A 17,493-nucleotide genomic window follows, 5' to 3' on the forward strand; every position below is an offset into this window, starting at 1 on the left:
CACTATGGTAAACTTCTTTCTTTAATACAACTCCAGATGAAAGTTTGGAGCTAAAGAGATTAAGTGGCTACACATATGAGAGAAGGATTTGACCTGAGTCCCTTGTCCTTTAAATTAAAACTGCTGTAAGTTAAAAATTTCTCAAGTTACTATATATATAAGTTATACCTCCACTGTCAGATAAAGCACTTCTGTACAACTGTAGAATCCTGGGCTTTGAATTTGTATACATCCACATCCACATCAGTATAACGTGGAAGAAGAAAATTACATTTTCAGATCTTCTCTGCATTCCTTTTTTTATTTTCTTTATGGTCAATAACATGGCATGACAAATTACTCGACATAATGGTTGAAAAAAACAAAAAACTAATTTTTTAGATGAAGGCGTCTCATGAGAAGTCTATTTAAGTATCTTTTAAAAATAGTTATTTAGAACCAATAATATTTATTGTAACCTATCACAACATTGGATATTAGATATTTTTTCTAATCATTGTTTTAGGACGTATTCCATCTGTTACATAGAATTAACATAGTTACATTGAGTGTCAAATATAAGCCTTGAGTAAGAACTACAGGTACCTAGATTGGCTTATAAAATATTTAGGGCACAAAATTTTTTACTGCTATACAAGAAAATGTCTTGCTCATAGATTTTTGAACTATGTACTTAACAGTTTGACTTTTTTTTGGCTTCACCTATGGAATGTGGAAGGGCCTCAGCCAGGGATCAAACTTGCACCACCGCAGCAACCTGAGCTGCAGCAGTGACAATGCCGGATCCTTAATCTGCTGAGCCATTAGGGAACTCCTGACTTTTGTGAATTTGTAAAAGTGCCCACAGTTATATCTACATGAATGACACAAAAATCACACTGTGAAGAACAATGATCTCTAGATGAAGAGATTGAAGAAGCAAAATCAGAAGTTTAATTGGTTTTATGTTTAGGGTCAATAGGTGTTAATGAGAAGGATGACATGACAACTGCATTTTAGTTGTGAATAGTTCTAATTATCTCAGTATTATTAACTGTGATTATAAAGGAGTACATATTTTAAGTGGGCCCATGTGTGAACCTGTTACTTAGTTTTTTCGGACTTTAGTTCATAAATTTTACGCAGGTAACAAATATAATTATTTTAAGTTTTTCTCTTAGAGTTAATTTTGAAAATTAAAAACTCAGTGACTGCTTCTCCTATAGGAAGCCTGCTGCTAGGTTTTCTTAAATATTCCATGATAAATGGCAGCTTTATTCAGTGAAAGCTTCAGAGTGTATTTTTTATTATAACAGATATTTTTGGCTATTTTTGTGTGTTATGTCAACACCAGTTTGAATGTAAACAAAAGTGGTATAATGTTATAGTAGATAATTGACATTAAAGTTGTTATTATATTTCTTCAATAGAAATTGGAAGCTGATTCACTTGAAGTTAAAGCAAGCAAGGAGCAAGCTTTGCAGGATCTACAACAGCAAAGACAACTGAACACAGATTTAGAGCTTAGAGCTACAGAATTGAGTAAACAAGTTGAAGTGGAGAAAGAAACATAAGCTTAATGACTTAAGGGGGAGCATTGTAAACTAAGAATTAACATATTTTTAAGATTTCAATTTTATCATCACATCTTTAAGGATTTACTTGATTCTATAAACTGCTTATATTAACATGAATAAAAATAAATCCATATAATATGGTTAAATAGGAGGGCTTGTTACCAGTCACATTTCAGCAGACTTTGTCTTTAAATGCCAAATATTCCATTCCGACTGTGTTGACGGACTTGATCTGTGGCAAGAGCATGAAGATTTTTGACTCTCAGTAGTAAAGATGGAAGTTGGGTGCGTGGGAAAGTTACCTTTCAGAGAAATGAAATAAAACCCATCAATAATTAAGTTGTTTTACACCTTCATGGTTGCATCCTTGTTTTGGGAGGGATGACAAAATTTTTTTGTTCTCATATCTAGTACATTGGGTCCTGATACTGTGAATTTGAGGATATACAGGTGCAAATGGCATTTCTTCTCACTGATAACATCATAGTTTCCAGTGCTGACGTTTGGAGAGTACACCTGATCCTTTGTATCACCCACTAACTTGGTTGTCACCTCTGGAAGCCAGTCATGTGTCTTTGAAGGTGACCTCTGAGTTGCTTCTTGTTCTCTTTCCCAAGGACACTTATGGGATCAGTGGTTCTTTCCACTTCTACTAAGGTTTTTTTTGTTTGTTTTTTTGTTTTTTCCCTTTATACGAACATTTCCTATGTTGGGTCCTGCCTTTCTAGAGTACTACCTAAGAAAGGCAAGCTAGGTAAACATATCTAGAGTTTGACTAAACCCTCAACCTTGGTTGAAAGGCTCAGCCCACATAACAGGGCACAGGGCCCACCTTTCTCAAGGGCCACTGATGCTATTCAAGCCCACCAACTTCCATCTTATATTTTCATTCCTCTGCAGTTTAATATATTTTCAAATATCTTTTGTGATTTCTTCTTTGATCATGGTTAGTTAGAAGTATTTTGTTTACTTGTCAAATATTTGGGATTCTTGTAGATATCTTACTGTTACTGGTTTCTCATTTAATTCCACTGAGGTCAGAGAACATACTCAGACTTTTCAAACTGTTTTATTTAGGGCCCAGTATATGGCTTATCTTGGTTAATTTTCCATGGGTACACATATGTGTTGTTGGGTAAAGTATTCCATAAATATCAATTAGGTTGAGGTAGTTGATAATATTGTTCTAATCTTCCATATCCTTGCCATTTTTTCCCTTCTGGTCATTTCTATCAGTTTCTGAGAACGGAGTGTTAAGGTTTCCCAGATCATGTGTGGTTTTTTTTTTTTTCATTTTGATTTGTTTTGTTTTTTTATTACTAAGTGACTTTAAAAAAACAGCTAAGTTTTGCAGTCACTATGAAGGCCTTTATTTCTATTGCTGTCTTTGATTCACATAGTCATATGATTTTATAATAATTATTTGTGGGAAAGTTAAATAGCATAGTGAATAAATATATCAAGTCCTAATTTCAAGGTTGCTTGACATGGATTTTAATTATATTAAAATGGTAAAGTAATAATTAGTACAATGACTTTTCTGTTTAGACCTTTAAAAATCAGTGCGGTACAGGATCCTATGAATGTAGTTCACTTTTCTAGCTACTTTTTAGAAAGTAAAAGTAAGTTTCTGGGACTAAAAGTTTGAAATTTTCAAGGTATATGTGCAGCTCTGGTATTGTATTAATACCTAACTTCAGTTATGTGGCTGATATAGCTTTTAATAATCTCTCTTTAACATATTGTTCAATTTATAGTAAGTACATTGATGGTAAAATACACTAGAAAGAGGATACATTCTAGAAATACTACTTTGCATCTGGTTTTATTTTCTCTTTAGAAACTTGTTGATCTTTAATATGTGCTTTTCCTTTGATATGCATATAAACATAATTGTATTCATTTTATGAAAAGAGAAGTCTTTAACTCTTACAGCAATATGTGCATTTCCTTATTCTTATAAATTTTTACTGATTTAGCTACAGAAAGCATTTTTTAAGGGGCAAATAATAACAAATCTCTTACATAATCTGCTAGGTTCTAAGATTACAATAAATCTTTTGTCCTTCCTCTATCTGAAATGAGATATTCTTCTATTTTTTTCCTACTTACCTTATGTGTTTTGAAGTTTAAGTCGTTTCAAAGATATAATGTGTTTTATGTTTTCAAGGAAGGAGGCAAATTTCTGTATGTTCAGGGGTTAATAGGTTCTTTAGAGTACAGGGAAAACTTTTCTGGCTGTCGTAGGCTAGGTTTGCTCTATGCACAGTTTTCTTTGGGGATTAAGTCAGGGGCGTTAGATGGTCTTGACTTTACCACTAATTTATTTACTTGAGGTAAATCTTCTTTATCTGTTAAATAGTCAGAACAGATGTTCTACGGCATTTTTTTGTGTGGTTTTATTATTTTTTGACTAAATTTTTTTTGCTTTTTTTAAAAAAAAAATTACAGTTAATTTATAATGTTGTACCAACTTCTGCTGTACAGAAAAGTGACCCAGTCATATACATGTATATATACATACACACACACATATATACATATTACTTTTCTTATATTATCTTCCAAGATATAGTTCCCTGAGACTTGATATAGTTCCTGTGTTATACAATAGGACCTCATTGCTTATCCATTCTAAATGTAATAGTTTGCTTCTACTAACCTCAAACTCCCAGTCTGTCCCATTTCCCCTTGGCAACCACAAATCTGTAAGTCTGGGAGTCTGTTACTCTTTTGTAGATAGGTTCATTTTGTGCCATTTTTTTGAGGGGGGAGGGGCTGCCCATGGAGCTGCTGGGCCAGAGATCAGATTTAAGCTGCAGCTGAGACCTATGCCTCAGCTGCACCAATGCTGGATCCTTTAACCCACTGTGCTGGGCCAAGGATTGAACCTGCATCCTACCAATTCCATTGCGCCACAGTGGGAACTCCTGTGCTGTATTTCAGATTCTGCGTTTAAATGAAATAGGGTATTTGTCTTCCTCTTTTTTCTTAATTTCACTTGGTATGAGAATCTCTTGTTCCATATGTGTTGCTACAAATGGCATTACTTCATTCATTTTTATGGCTGAGTAGTATTCCATTGTATATATGTACCATATCTTCTTAATCCATTAATCTGTAGATGGACATTTAAGTTGTTTCCATGTCATGGCTATCGTGAATAGTGCTGCAGTGAACATGGGAGTGCATTTATCTTTTTGAATGAAAGTTTTGTCTCGATATATGGCCAGGAATAGGACTGCTGGGTCATATGGTAGTTCTGTATTTAGTTTTCTGAGGAATCTCCATATTATTGAACCTCCATGGTGGTTGTACCAATTTACATTCTCACCAACAGTGTAGGAAGGTGCCCTTTTCTCCACACCCTCTCCAGCCTTTGCTATTTGTAGACTTACTAATGATGGCCATTCTGACTGGTGTGAGGTGGTACTGGCTTGATACATTAAATTATTATTTTTACTTCTTAAGGATACAAAAAAGTTTAAAAAAGTAATAATTTATTTTGAATGGTAAATTAGAGGTGATAAATTATGCATTATTAAATTTTTTCTTAAATAGCATATCCAGTACAAAGTTGGATCTACAGAAGAAATCTGAAGCACTTGAAAATATTAAGCAAGTGCTTACCAAGCAAGAAGAAGGAAAAAAAATCCTTAAACAAGAAAATAGAAAATTTAAGTCAAAATGCAAAAATGCAGCAGGAAGAATTGAATAACAAAATTCAAGCAGCAGTGACAGAACTACACAAAGTGAAGATGGAGAAAGAAACTCTAGTAACAGAGCTTTCTGGAGCAAAAGAGGAATTATCAAAAGTTTCTGATTCTTTGAAGAACTCCAGAAGTGAATTTGAAAAGGAAAGTCAGAAGGGAAAAGCTGCTATATTAGATATGGTTAGTTGTTTGTATTTACTTTTTTTTTTAAGCAGAAGTGATAATATTTAAAATGTACTGATTCTTCTGCCTAATTCATATTTGACATTTTCTTTTTTGCTTTATAGGGCCACACCCATGGCATGTGAAAATTCCCACAGGAGGGGTTGGATTGGAGCCACAGCTGCAGGCCTACAACACAGCCACAGCAATGTGGGATCTGAGCTGCATCTGTGACCTACACAACAGCTCATGGCAATGCCAGATCCTTAACCCACTGGGTGAGGCAAAGGCCAGGGATCAAACCCGTACCGTCATGGTTACTAGTTGGATTCATTTCTGCCAAGCCACAATGGAAACTCCTAAAAAAAAGATTTTCATGTTACTTTTATGTTCCTTTCTGTTTGGAGAAAACATCTATCTGTACACATTCCCTCTTAAAGTATATGTGATTATTTTTATTTATCATTTCAACACTTTCTTTTTAAGAATTTCCTTGCTTCCTTTTTTTTGAAGCATATTATTCTACGTTTAAAATAGCATAATTTGGAATTACCTGGTGGCTCAGGGAGTTAAGGATCCAGCATTGTCATTGCTGTGGCTTGGGTCATTGCCGTGGTGTGCATGGGTTTGATCCCTAGCCAGAGAACTTTTGCACACCACAGATGTGATCAAAAAAACCAAACCATATCCACAACCACATAAGTTATTTAATTTAATTAATTCTGTGACAAAAAATGTGGCTTCCAAACCAAAGTTTTCTAAAATCTTGCCCAAATACTATCTAAATTATTTATTGTGACTCTTGGTTGATGATTGAAACACTTAGCCTTTTCCTGTTCCTCCTTCCTTACTGCTATAATACTTGCCTGTTTTTATTAATGAAATGGGATTATTTTGTCCCATCTTCAATGATCAGCAATTCTGGTTTATTTCCTTCTAACGACCTTATAAGCTTGTAAACCAAAAGTCTTATTTTACTACAGATATTTTCGGCATAATATAGTTTCCATTTTTTTAGGAGAAAACCTGCAAAGATTTAAAGCATCACCTTGAAGTACAGATAGAATGCGCACATAAGGAACAGAATGAACTGAAAAACTCACTTGAAAAAGAGGAGCTAAGATTTTCTTTTTCTGTAACAAAATATGTTATAGCATAATAAGGTATTTATATTTTCAAAATATTTTCAGTGATAATTAGGTCAAAAGAAGGTTTATTTCATTTGTGTTCTACCCACTACTAAAAAGAGTTAACCTAGTTTTTGATAAGAGGCCTAAAATAAAAGTAGTTAATTAAAGATGGAAAATTGAGTAATCTAACTATAGAGTTATAATTAGATAATTTAGATTAAGGCAGACTACTATGGATAAAAAAAAGTCTTGATAGGCTTTCCATAGAAATGAAATTTTAAGGGCAATTTCATGGACATTGATATTAATATATTTGATAATGGTTGTTTAACAATGAAGAGATTTGTTGGCGTTCCTGTCATGGCTCAATGGTTAACAAACCCGACTAGTGTCTATGAGGATGCAGGTTTGATCCCTGGCCTCGCTTCGTGGGTTAAGGATCCAGCGTTGCCATGAGCTGTGGTGTAGGTTGCAGATACAGCTTGGATCTGCTGTTGCTGTAGCTGTGGTGGAGACAGGCATTTACAGCTCCGATTTGACCCCTAGCCTGGGAATCTCCATGTGCCACAAGTGCGGCCCTAAAAAGACAAAAAAAAAAAAAAAAAAAAAAAAGATTTTCTGTGGTTAATACTTCTGTTGTTCTCCATCAAAAGAAGCAAGAGTATAATATACATTAAGCGAGTATAGTAATATGTTGCTATTTTTTCTGAAGGCATACCTCCAGCAGCCAGAGTCCAGGCATGTAGCTTTCTAGAGATCTGATTTGATAAAGTAGTGAAACCTGGTCCTGACACATCTGTAGTGTTGTGTTCTGGTTGTTGCTTGAAAGAAGACACCTGTGTTTTAGATGCCAACATGTAACTGGCAAAATTATGGTGGTTTAGTGTATAAGTTCTGAATCCAGATTGTCCAGATTTATATCCTGGTTGTGCCACTTAATAGCTGTGCTGTCTTGCCTTGTCTTAGGCTGACAACTTGATCTCTCTGTGTTCCAGTTTTCTCAGTAGAAGATAAGGCTAATAAGAGAATGTTCACTATAGAATTATTTTGAGAAATAAATTGGTTAATATATTTCAAAGTGCTTAGAAAACCAGCTTAACAAAATAAATGGTCAAATGTTAGCTATTACTTTGTCATTGGTTATCATAACCAGTGGTACTTGTTAATCATTATTGTTATACTACCTGATTCCTGCTTTGCACAAAATATTTCCCTTTGTGTTGGAGATAAGCTGAAGCACTGAATTTTTTTCAAAAGTTACTCAGAATATGGTCAAATTGCTCAAATTATGTTCATAGTGAAATATGCATAAAACATGAAACATGACCTTAGCTAGAAATGTCGGAGAATGTGTAGTTCTCCTTGGCCACAGAGGAACCTCTCTTAGCTTCTATATGATGTCTAATTTTGAACAGAACTATATCCTAGTAGATTGTAAAAAGAAGGTATTAACAAAATATTCCTCAGATCTCTAAATGACAAATTGTGTGCGGTATAGTTTAGTTTCATCAAATACTAAACATATTTGCCAAAATTATTTTGGTTTTATTGCAGTTAATATGAAGCTATCCTTTCTGATGGTGGCTAACAGGCTCAGGTAGCATTTGCATATCCTTGAAAGGCAGTAGACATTTCAGCAATCTAGAGATGAATGCTGTTTTTCCCTATGTTATGATGTAAAGGAATAGTCCATTTCCAAGCTCTATCCAAATATATAAGTTAAAAAGGAAAGGAGGATTAAACAAATATTGAAGATTAATTCAGCATGCCATCTAATAGTGCATAGTGTCAGTCATGAAAGCTCTGTGAGGACAGGGATTTTTCTTTTTTTGTGGTTTACTAGTGGATTGTTTATGGCCATCAGACCCAGTAGTTTCTACTTAGAGTAGTGCTTAGCTTGAAGTAGGGTGAATGGATAAAAGAATGCTAAACAGATTTTTATTTTCTTTTAGACTTCTCATCAGTTGAAATTGGAGTGCAATTCAATGCAGGGACAACTAATGCAGGCCCAGAAGAGTTTAAAACAAAAGGAAAAAGAAGAACAACGACTTCAGGGTAACAGAAATGAGTTAAAGCAACTGACTGAACAGAAGAAAAAGCAAATTGAAGCACTCCAAGGAGAGATTAAAAGGTAGTGATATTTGTTTTCTTTTTATGGGAAGATAGTGATATTTGTTTTCTTTTTATGGGAAGATAGTGATATTTGTTTTCTTTTTATGGGAAGCAAAATTGTGCATTGAAAATAGTAACATGATAATTAACACAGATGAGGTGCAACAAAGAAAAATTTATACATGCTCAAATTTTTTGAAGTTAAAATACACAACTGTACTTCTATGATTGACTAAGTCTGGATTTCCATTCACTGTAATCATGTTGTTCGATAATTCTTATAACACTAATCATTTGTTTGATAGACAAAACTTTTTGTAAAATAAGATACAACAACATTGAGAAAAATGTATAAACATCTCTAGTGTATTAGAAAATTTTAAAGGAATTTAGCAATAAATTATCCTTATTAAGGGAAATAATCAAGATAAAAAATCACAATGTGAGATATATTTATATCTACTATAACGTATATAATGTAGGTTTCATATGGTTATAATTGTTTGATACTTTTAAGTTAAATCATAATGGTTTTTATTTCCAAACCTATGATAAGTTATTATTAAGCATCTGTTCTTCATTCTTAAATATGTTTTAATATTTGTCCAGACCAAGAGTTGATAAAAGTGGAATGAACTTAGTGTTTGAACAAAATGAGGTTTTCCTCATGGTTGTTCTATGTTAATTCATGCAGGGAGAAGGGAGATATAAAATCCTTAATATGTAGAACCAAATACTTCATAGCATTAAGAGCTGGCTTGTCATATTACTAGAGGAAAAAAAATAACCCCACAAATACATTCTTTTATGTGGACCTCTGTTTTACAACCATTATTATGGCTGCTTTACAAAAGAGTAATTTTCTAATGACCCTTTATTCTTTTTTTGTGTGTTATCATATGTAATCAGAAGTCAGGATATAATTATCACAATATGTATTTTGGTTTATGATTTGATATCTTGAGTTCATTTGTTTTTTCAAAATCCATTAGCCTCAAGAGTTCCCATTGTGGCTCAGGGGTTAAAGAATCTGACTAGGAACCATGAGGTTTCAAGTTCGATCCCTGGCCTTTCTCAGTGGGTTAAGGATCTGGCAGTTGTGGTGAGCTATGGTGTAGGTTGTAGACGAGGCTCAGATCTGGCATGGCTGTGGCTGTGGCATAGGCTGGCAGTTGCAGCTCCAATTAGACCCCTAGTCTGGGAACCTCAATATGCCTTGGGTGCAGTGCTAGAAAAAGACAAAAACAAACAAACCAAAGAAATCCATTAGTCTCATATTAAAGTATTCCTTAGATCATTTTTATAGCACCTGATTTAATAAGTAAAAAGTCTTAACAACTATTAGCACATTTTCTTTTTTTTTAAATTACTAGCTACAACAAGATTTCTTCCAGATTTATGGTTAATGTATATTTCTTCTACTTTGCATGGCTTTACTAGATACCACCTTAAGAATTATGAGATTTAGAGGAAGTGTTGTTATCAGTAGTTGTCTTACATGGGTCTGTTAAAACAAATATACCATAGACTAGGTGGCTTAAAACAATAAGCATTGATTTCTCAGAGTTCTGGAGACTGGGAAACTTAGAATAAAGGTACTTGGCATAGCTAGTGTCTGATGAGGGTCCACTCTGGCTTGTAGACAGCTGTATCCTGATATGACTGAGAACAGTTATCTCATTCCTTCTTAGAAGGGCACTAATCCCATTCACAAGGATTCCACCCCCATCATCTAATGATCTCCCAAAGATCCACTTCTACATACCATTACATTGGGGATCTAGGCTTAAACGTGCATTTTGGAGACATTCATTCACAGTAAGTAGTTCACTTATGCTAGTGCATGGATGCCAGAAAAAGGGACACAATTTTTAACCCTGAGGGAGTGCTGGGTGGATATCCAGTCTCTAAATTAGTTTTGGAATTTGGAGTAACTAGAGAATCATTGAGAGGCAAGAGTAGTTTGGCTTTATTGAGGAGCAGCATAATATCCTGGAAAGAAGGTAAATTTTAGAGTCAGGCAGATCTGAATTTAAATTTCATGTTATACGTATTATTAGGTTTATGGTCACAGGGAAGTGATTCATCTTTCTGAATTAATATAATGGGGTCATAGAGTTGTTGTCTACTCTGCCAGTGTCATGTTGCAAACAAAATAGTTGTGGGATAGTATATGGAAGTAGGCAAGCTGTGATCCAAGACTGTCAGTGCGCACGGCAAACCACACAGTGATGGTCTGTGGAAACTTATTAGTGGGCCACAGGGAAATAGGAAAAACAGGGATAAAGTTTAGGGTATAGATGTGTATGTGTACATACACTATATATAAGACACACATGCATATACTTCCTTTTTTTTAATGTGATTGTTTGGGAACCACTGAACAAGGATCCAGCACGGCTGTAAGTTATCGGTTCCTACAGCAACTTTATTTGAAACCTAATGTGGGAATACAGATTGAATAGGATATGGCCCCTATTCTTAAGTAGCTTATAATTTAATGAGGAAGCTGGTATGTAAGGACAAAGAAAATTGTAATAAAAAAGAGAAAAAAATAGAGCTCAGTAGAAGTTTTGGCTGGCTTTTTAGAGGAGCTGGCATTTCAACTGGATCTTTAAAGATGATTATAATTTTGAAAAGTTAAAAAAAAGGAAGAAGGAGTTCCCATTGTGGCTAAGTGGTAACGCACCTGACCAGTACCCATGAGAATTCGGGTTTGATCCCTGGCCCTGCTCAGTGGGTTAAGGATCCAGCATTGCCAGAAGCTGTGGCACAGATGCGGCTTGAATCTGGTGTTGCCATGCCTGTGGTGTAGGCTGGCAGCCTCAGCTCCGAATTGTCCCCTAGCCTGGGAACTTCTATATGCCATGGGTTCTGCCCTAAATAAATGAAGAAAGCAGATATTTCAAGGAGGAAGCAATACTAGCAAAGTTTTTGAAACTTAAAAAGATGTCATTATAGGAGGTTCGCTATTGGAATACATGGTAAGTGGAGAAGTGAGGGGAGATAAGGCTACAGAATTGGGTGAAGTAAGATCAGAGTAGATGGATAACTGTTTCTACATTAAATACTTGATATTGGAAGGTTAAAGGTTTTTAAGAAGGGGGAAATGTGATCATACCTGTTTTAGTACAAAAACTGATCACTGTGTGAAGGGTAAATTGCAAATGACGGACCCTCCTGTATTCTCCTTTGGAATGTTGGATTTAATTCCATTAAAATAATTATCAAACTGTTACATTGACCTGTTGTTTTTTTTAACCTACCCACTAATAAATTTGAATTTCCAAAATCAGAGAACTGTGTTTTCTAACAAATAAGCTATCAGTGATTTAAAAAGAATGAATGGATGAATCAATGAATGAGCCTGTCATTTGGAGTTGATAAAATGAAGGTCCAAATATAAGCCCCAGAGGGCAATGATGATCATTGTTAAGACTTTGTAGAGTACTTTGGTGAATAAAGAGAAAGAAATCTGGATTTGTGGGGGGGTGATGTTAAAGTAGTAGTCTACCAAAAAAAAAAATGCAGTATAGTCTTCAACATGAAAAATAATGTCATAATGAAGAATCATTGGAGGGGATATGGGGTATTATCTGATAATGTATGGGTGATCAATGCCCTTCCCCCCCTTAGGCATCCCCTTCCCCACCATCTCCCAGCAATCTGCTTCCTAACTCAGTTGCACCTATCTCTTTTTATTTATTTTTTTTTTGGCTGCACCCATGGCACTCAGAAGTTCCTGGGCCAGGCACTGAATCTGAGCTGCAGCTGCAGCCTATGCCACAGCTGTAGCCATGCGAGATTGCTTCACCCACAGCACCACAGTGGGACTCCTCTATCTCCTTTTCTTATTTCCCAACTTCCATAATCTTTGTCCAGGTTTTGTCTTATATGGACTATTATAAGATCCTCTTAGTGGAGTTTTGGGCTCTATTTGTCCACTTCCCATCTATTTGTCATTCATTCATTCAAGAAATATTACTAGGTATGTATTTTATGCCATGGGCACATTTCTGGGTGTTGGAGATGTGGCTGTGAGCATACAAGTAACCTGTTCTCATGGATTTACACCTTCTTGAGGGGGGAAGAGGCTTCACAAAAGACAGTGATGGATTTAGCCCTGCTAAAAGGCTGGGTGATCAAAGAAGCTTCTCTGAAGAGGTTTGAGCTGGTACATGAAATACACGAGCCATACATACAGTGCTCAGGAGAACAAGTACAGAGATCTTTGGCTACAGCAAGCATGGTAGTTTCTAAAAACAAGTATAGTAGGAGAGAGGAAGAGTCATATGAGCTGAGCTCAGCGAAGCAGACAAAGCATAAACATGCAAACTTGTAGATTATAACAGAATGATATATTTTATTTGAAGGACAATTAGAATCAATTAGGAAATTTTGAGCAGAAAATGATGGGATATGACTGAAGGGAGATAAAGGAGCAAGCAAGGAGGGCACTGAAAAACTATTGCAGTAGTCCAGAAAGTCCATGATGATGGCATGAACTAAAGTGTTACAAGTGAATGATTTGGAAGTGTCTTTTGGAAGTTAAATCATCAGGGCTTGCTGATAGATTGGATGGTGAGAGATGCTGGAAAGAAGAGTCAGGAATAACTCTAGGTTTCTGGCTTGTGAAGGTGGATGGATGGCCATATTTATTGGGGGAAATAGTAGCTTTTTGAGGAGGAGGATTGTTGTCAGGAGTCAAGAATTCTGCTTGAGGTAGATATCTATCAGTCAGTCAAGGGAAGATGTCTGGGAAGTCCTTTGATATAATGAGCTCAAAGTTCAGGCAGAGGTTGGAGCTAGAGACTTAAATTCAGAAGTCAACTGTAAATAAAGTACTTAAAGCTATGAGTCTAGTTAGGATATTCTAAAGAGAGACTGTTTATAGAATAAAAGCAGCCTAGGGATGGAACCCTGGGGTCTTGTACTACAGAGCGATCAAAGGCAGTAAGTAGTAAGAGATTTTAGGAAGGAAGAATAACCAGTGAGGTAATAGGTTAACCTAAAACACAAGATGTTTTGGAAACCAGGTTCAAGAAATGTTTCTAGCAGGGACCATCATCAGCTATTTTAAGGACTGCTGGAATGTTCAGTAAGATGTGGACAAGAACATGAATATTGGATTGTGGAACAAAAAGGTTGCTGATAAATTCAACAGCAGGTTCATGGAAGTAGTAAGTTTATTTTAAAAGCCAAGTGCTTCTTCTCATACTATACATACATATCTTCTAATTACATCATAATTTGTGCACATCTCTTGAATCTTCTTAAAGACTGAAAACAAGTTTAGAGGAGTTGGACCTTTGCAGGATTTTCATTTCTTTTTCTGCCTTGATGTTAATGAACATGCCCTTAGAAATTTCTTGGGTCATTCTTGAATTTTAGGGAGCAGAAACAATACACTTGAGCTCAGTAATGGCTTTGAAATTCTTTCATGCAGAAAATTCCTCTAGTTCAACCTTAACTTTCAGCATCTTCTAAAGCATGCATAGCACTCTATCTTCCATCAGAAAGTAGTTGTTACTCTCAGTCTCCTGAGACCTTGGTACTTGACACTTACCAGTGAAAATATTTTTTTCTTTACTTAATTCTTTTTTTAATTGGGACTTGTCAGATTTTGTAATTCTTTAATTTTGTATTTCTAAGTAAGATACTCTTTATTACAGTAGAATTTTAAGACGTAACTTTAGTTTGTTCTCAGGAATCTTAGTTATTGGATTTCATTCTGTATTTGTAACTGGATTTTTGTATGCATACTGTTTTAAATAACTTGTATGTTTCAGATAGAACTTGAGAATAAACTACAGCAGCAGTCAACACAAGCAGCACAGGAACTTGCAGCAGAGAAAGAGAAAATATCAGTGTTACAAAATGCCTATGAAAAAAATCAGGAAAATCTAAAGCAGCTTCAGTCTGATTTCTATGGGAAGGAATCTGAACTTCTTGCCACAAGCAAGATCTCAAGGTATCATAAAAACTCACTATGTTATTGATAAATATTAAATGATTGATCTGAACCCAGATGGGCAGGGAATGTTAGTATTTGTGGAATATCATACTTGTTTTCTTTTGAATTATTTTTGGAGAAATATGCTTTTTAAAAAATAAGTTGTGGGAATTCGTGTCGTGGCTCAGTGGTAACAAACCCAACTAGTATCCATGAAGGTGAGGTTTTGATCCCTGGCCTTTCTTAGTGGGTTAAGGTTCCAGTGTTGCCATGAGCTGTGGTGTAGGTCGCAGATGCAGCTTGGGTCCCGTGTTGCTGTGGTGTAGGCTGGCAACTGTAGCCCTGATTTGTCCCTTAGCCTGTGAACTTCCATATCCATGGGTGCAGCCCTAAAAAGGCAAGGAAGAAAAGGAAGGAAGAAAGGAAAAGAGAAAAGAAAAAGAATTCTACTGCAGTGCCTTGGGGAGGCATGGGTTTGATCCCTGGCCTGGAGCAGGGGGTTCAAGGACAGCTGCCACTCAGATTCAATCCCTGGCTTGGGACCTTCCATATGCCATGGGTGTGGCCATTTAAAAACAACCACAAAACCCCATACAAATGTATCTTTTAATAGTGAAACAATTTGGAAATATGTTAACTGTCGTATTAGCTTATCAAAGGACTTTGCTGCCTATGTAAAAAAAATAACTTATAAAGGACTGCTGTTAGAAAATCCAAGGAGTTTTCAATGTAAACCACTTGTGAAAATGGAAGCAATTTTATTGTTGCTTCTCAAGAAAGACTGACTTTAATTTTATGGATTTGTTAACTTCCCAAGACTATTGGAATGCATAATGGTTAAAATCGGGAGATTATAACTCAAAGTAAATTTAACCTTAATTATCTAAACATATCTGGATACCTTGTCCTTGGCAATACTATTTGATTAGATAAAGTATCATTAAAATGAATGATATACAAAAAAGGTAAATAATTTTTATGTAGCATTAAGTTATCAGTTCTCTACAGGAGATGGAACATTTCTATTCTCTCAAAGAAGACTTAGCCAGTCCTCTTTTTTGTCGTGGTGAAATATTATGCTTTTTGATCCTTTAATGTGTATGGTTTTTTGTTTGTTTGTTTCTTTGTACAAAGTGCCTTATTGACAAATTTTGTCAAATCACAGAATATTTATAATATACATAAATATACTATGTTTTATTCATAAGCTGTTTTAGGGAAGGCTTTATGAAGGAGGTAGGACTTGACCAGGTCCTGAAGGATCTAAGAATTTGAATACCCAGAGTCCTGAGAGAGATCCGTTCACTCAGGGGCACATTTGAGAAAAGGTGCTGCAGCAGGAACCAGCAAAGCTGGGAGTCAACATAATTGTCTTGCCAGAGTGATGGTTGGTGTCTGGAAGTTTAAAAGGTTGGGTTCAAATTGTGAAGTATCTTAGATGCCTAGCAGGGATGACTGGAGTTTATATTTGGGGGAGAGGAGAAGAGTCATCTAAGCAGAGGAATAAAATGAAAAAAAAAATTTGTAGGCAACTTAACCTGGAAGTTGTTTAAAGACAGCTTAGTTTGGACCTGAGGTAAATTAGTGCCATGGAGATTAAAGAGGCTGTCTCCCTTCCTCCTCCATAAACTCCAGCAGTCTAGGTGTGAATTGATTATGACTGGGGTTAAAAAGGTTGGAACAGAAGAGATTAATGGGAGAGAGACAATGAAACAAAAAGGATGAATAACATATAGGTAGAGAGGAGGTGAAGGAATTGTTGGTGACTAATGATCTGACAAAGAAACAGGAGATTGGGTAAAAGAATTTTCATAGGGCCAACAATAGATATTTTATATATATCAAGTTCAAAATCAACAAGTTGTTTTAAGGAAAAAAATACCACCTCGACATTTAGAGAGCATCTTACTTGCTGTATTCTCTAAGTAGCTTTAAATTACTATTTTTTTTCCCTTTAGAACACTATTGAAAGTTGGGGAGGGTTGGTGGAAGAGTTTGGACTTTATCCTAAAAGAAGGAGGATTTGCAAGGATTTGTATTTTATTTAGGCCAATAACTGGCAGCAGGATAAGGATGGATTGTAGGGGAACCTGGGTGAATGTGGGGATGAGACAGAGGAGACTGTGCCATAGTCCAAGTGAAGATGATGGTGGCTTGAGCTGGTAGGAGGAAGGATGGGAAATGCAGATGAACTGGAAGGACTATTTGGTGACAGAGAAGATGATATCTAAAGACTGACTGTAAAAGATCTACAGAAATCACACTTTTTCTTCATATGTATGTTATTTACGCATGAGAATAACAACAAGTCTTAGATCTTTTAAATCAGTATTTTTTCATTAAGCCAACTATTTTTGTCTAAAATGTTATGTCTTGTTCTAATTTTATACCTGAAAGAATGCAAATGTAAATATGGGAAGAAGAGAAAGACAGAGGGCTAAGGCTGCCATGGAGTTTTACAACTGCTGAGAGGCCATGAATAGATCTTTCTTCCAAAGCTTCCTTCTGCCTGTGAGACTGAAGCCCTGCTTGGCTGGTGACAGGCCTAATGTTTGCACAATAACAGAACTGTGACTGGATCTCAGCTCTTCTGATTCATGATTCTTTTACCATCATTTCACTAAATTTTTTTTTAATAGAAGTATTGACATTTAATTCCTTCCAAAGTGAGAAGTTATCTGAACTACTTAATAAAAGGAATTCCTAGGAACATTCAAATCAAATTTATAGGTCAGAATAAAGGATGGTTATTGGCCATTCTTTTGCTTCCGTGATTTTTTCAATTTTATGATTCTTATTTTTTCCATTATAGTTGGTTTAGTGTTCTGTCAATTTCTCCCACACAGCATCGTATTTGTTAAATAATC

The 17,493-nt window shown here is 35.5% G+C and overlaps 1 protein-coding gene across 12 annotated transcripts in view; it reads left to right on the forward strand.

The window, feature by feature from the left end:
* Window positions 1–17,493, forward strand: part of LOC146398984 (uncharacterized) — an 87,863-nt gene that overhangs the window by 11,654 nt on the left and 58,716 nt on the right. For 9 of the 12 annotated variants that reach the window (XM_084980932.1, XM_084980943.1, XM_084980938.1 and 6 more), the window contains exons 2-5: window positions 5,118–5,449; window positions 6,450–6,594; window positions 8,514–8,692; window positions 14,463–14,644. The gene's annotated coding sequence lies outside the window, so the exon portion shown is untranslated. The remainder of the gene's footprint in view (window positions 1–5,117; window positions 5,450–6,449; window positions 6,595–8,513; window positions 8,693–14,462; window positions 14,645–17,493) is intronic. The other 3 variants (XM_084980929.1, XM_084980928.1, XM_084980934.1) reach the window with 1 other exon arrangement.

Source organism: Sus scrofa, chromosome 10, assembly GCF_054392235.1.
Source record: "Sus scrofa isolate SSC_HxYL_T2T_F1_AM1 chromosome 10, Sscrofa_HxYL_maternal_Yorkshire_Landrace_v2.0, whole genome shotgun sequence".
Lineage (NCBI taxonomy): Eukaryota > Metazoa > Chordata > Mammalia > Artiodactyla > Suidae > Sus > Sus scrofa.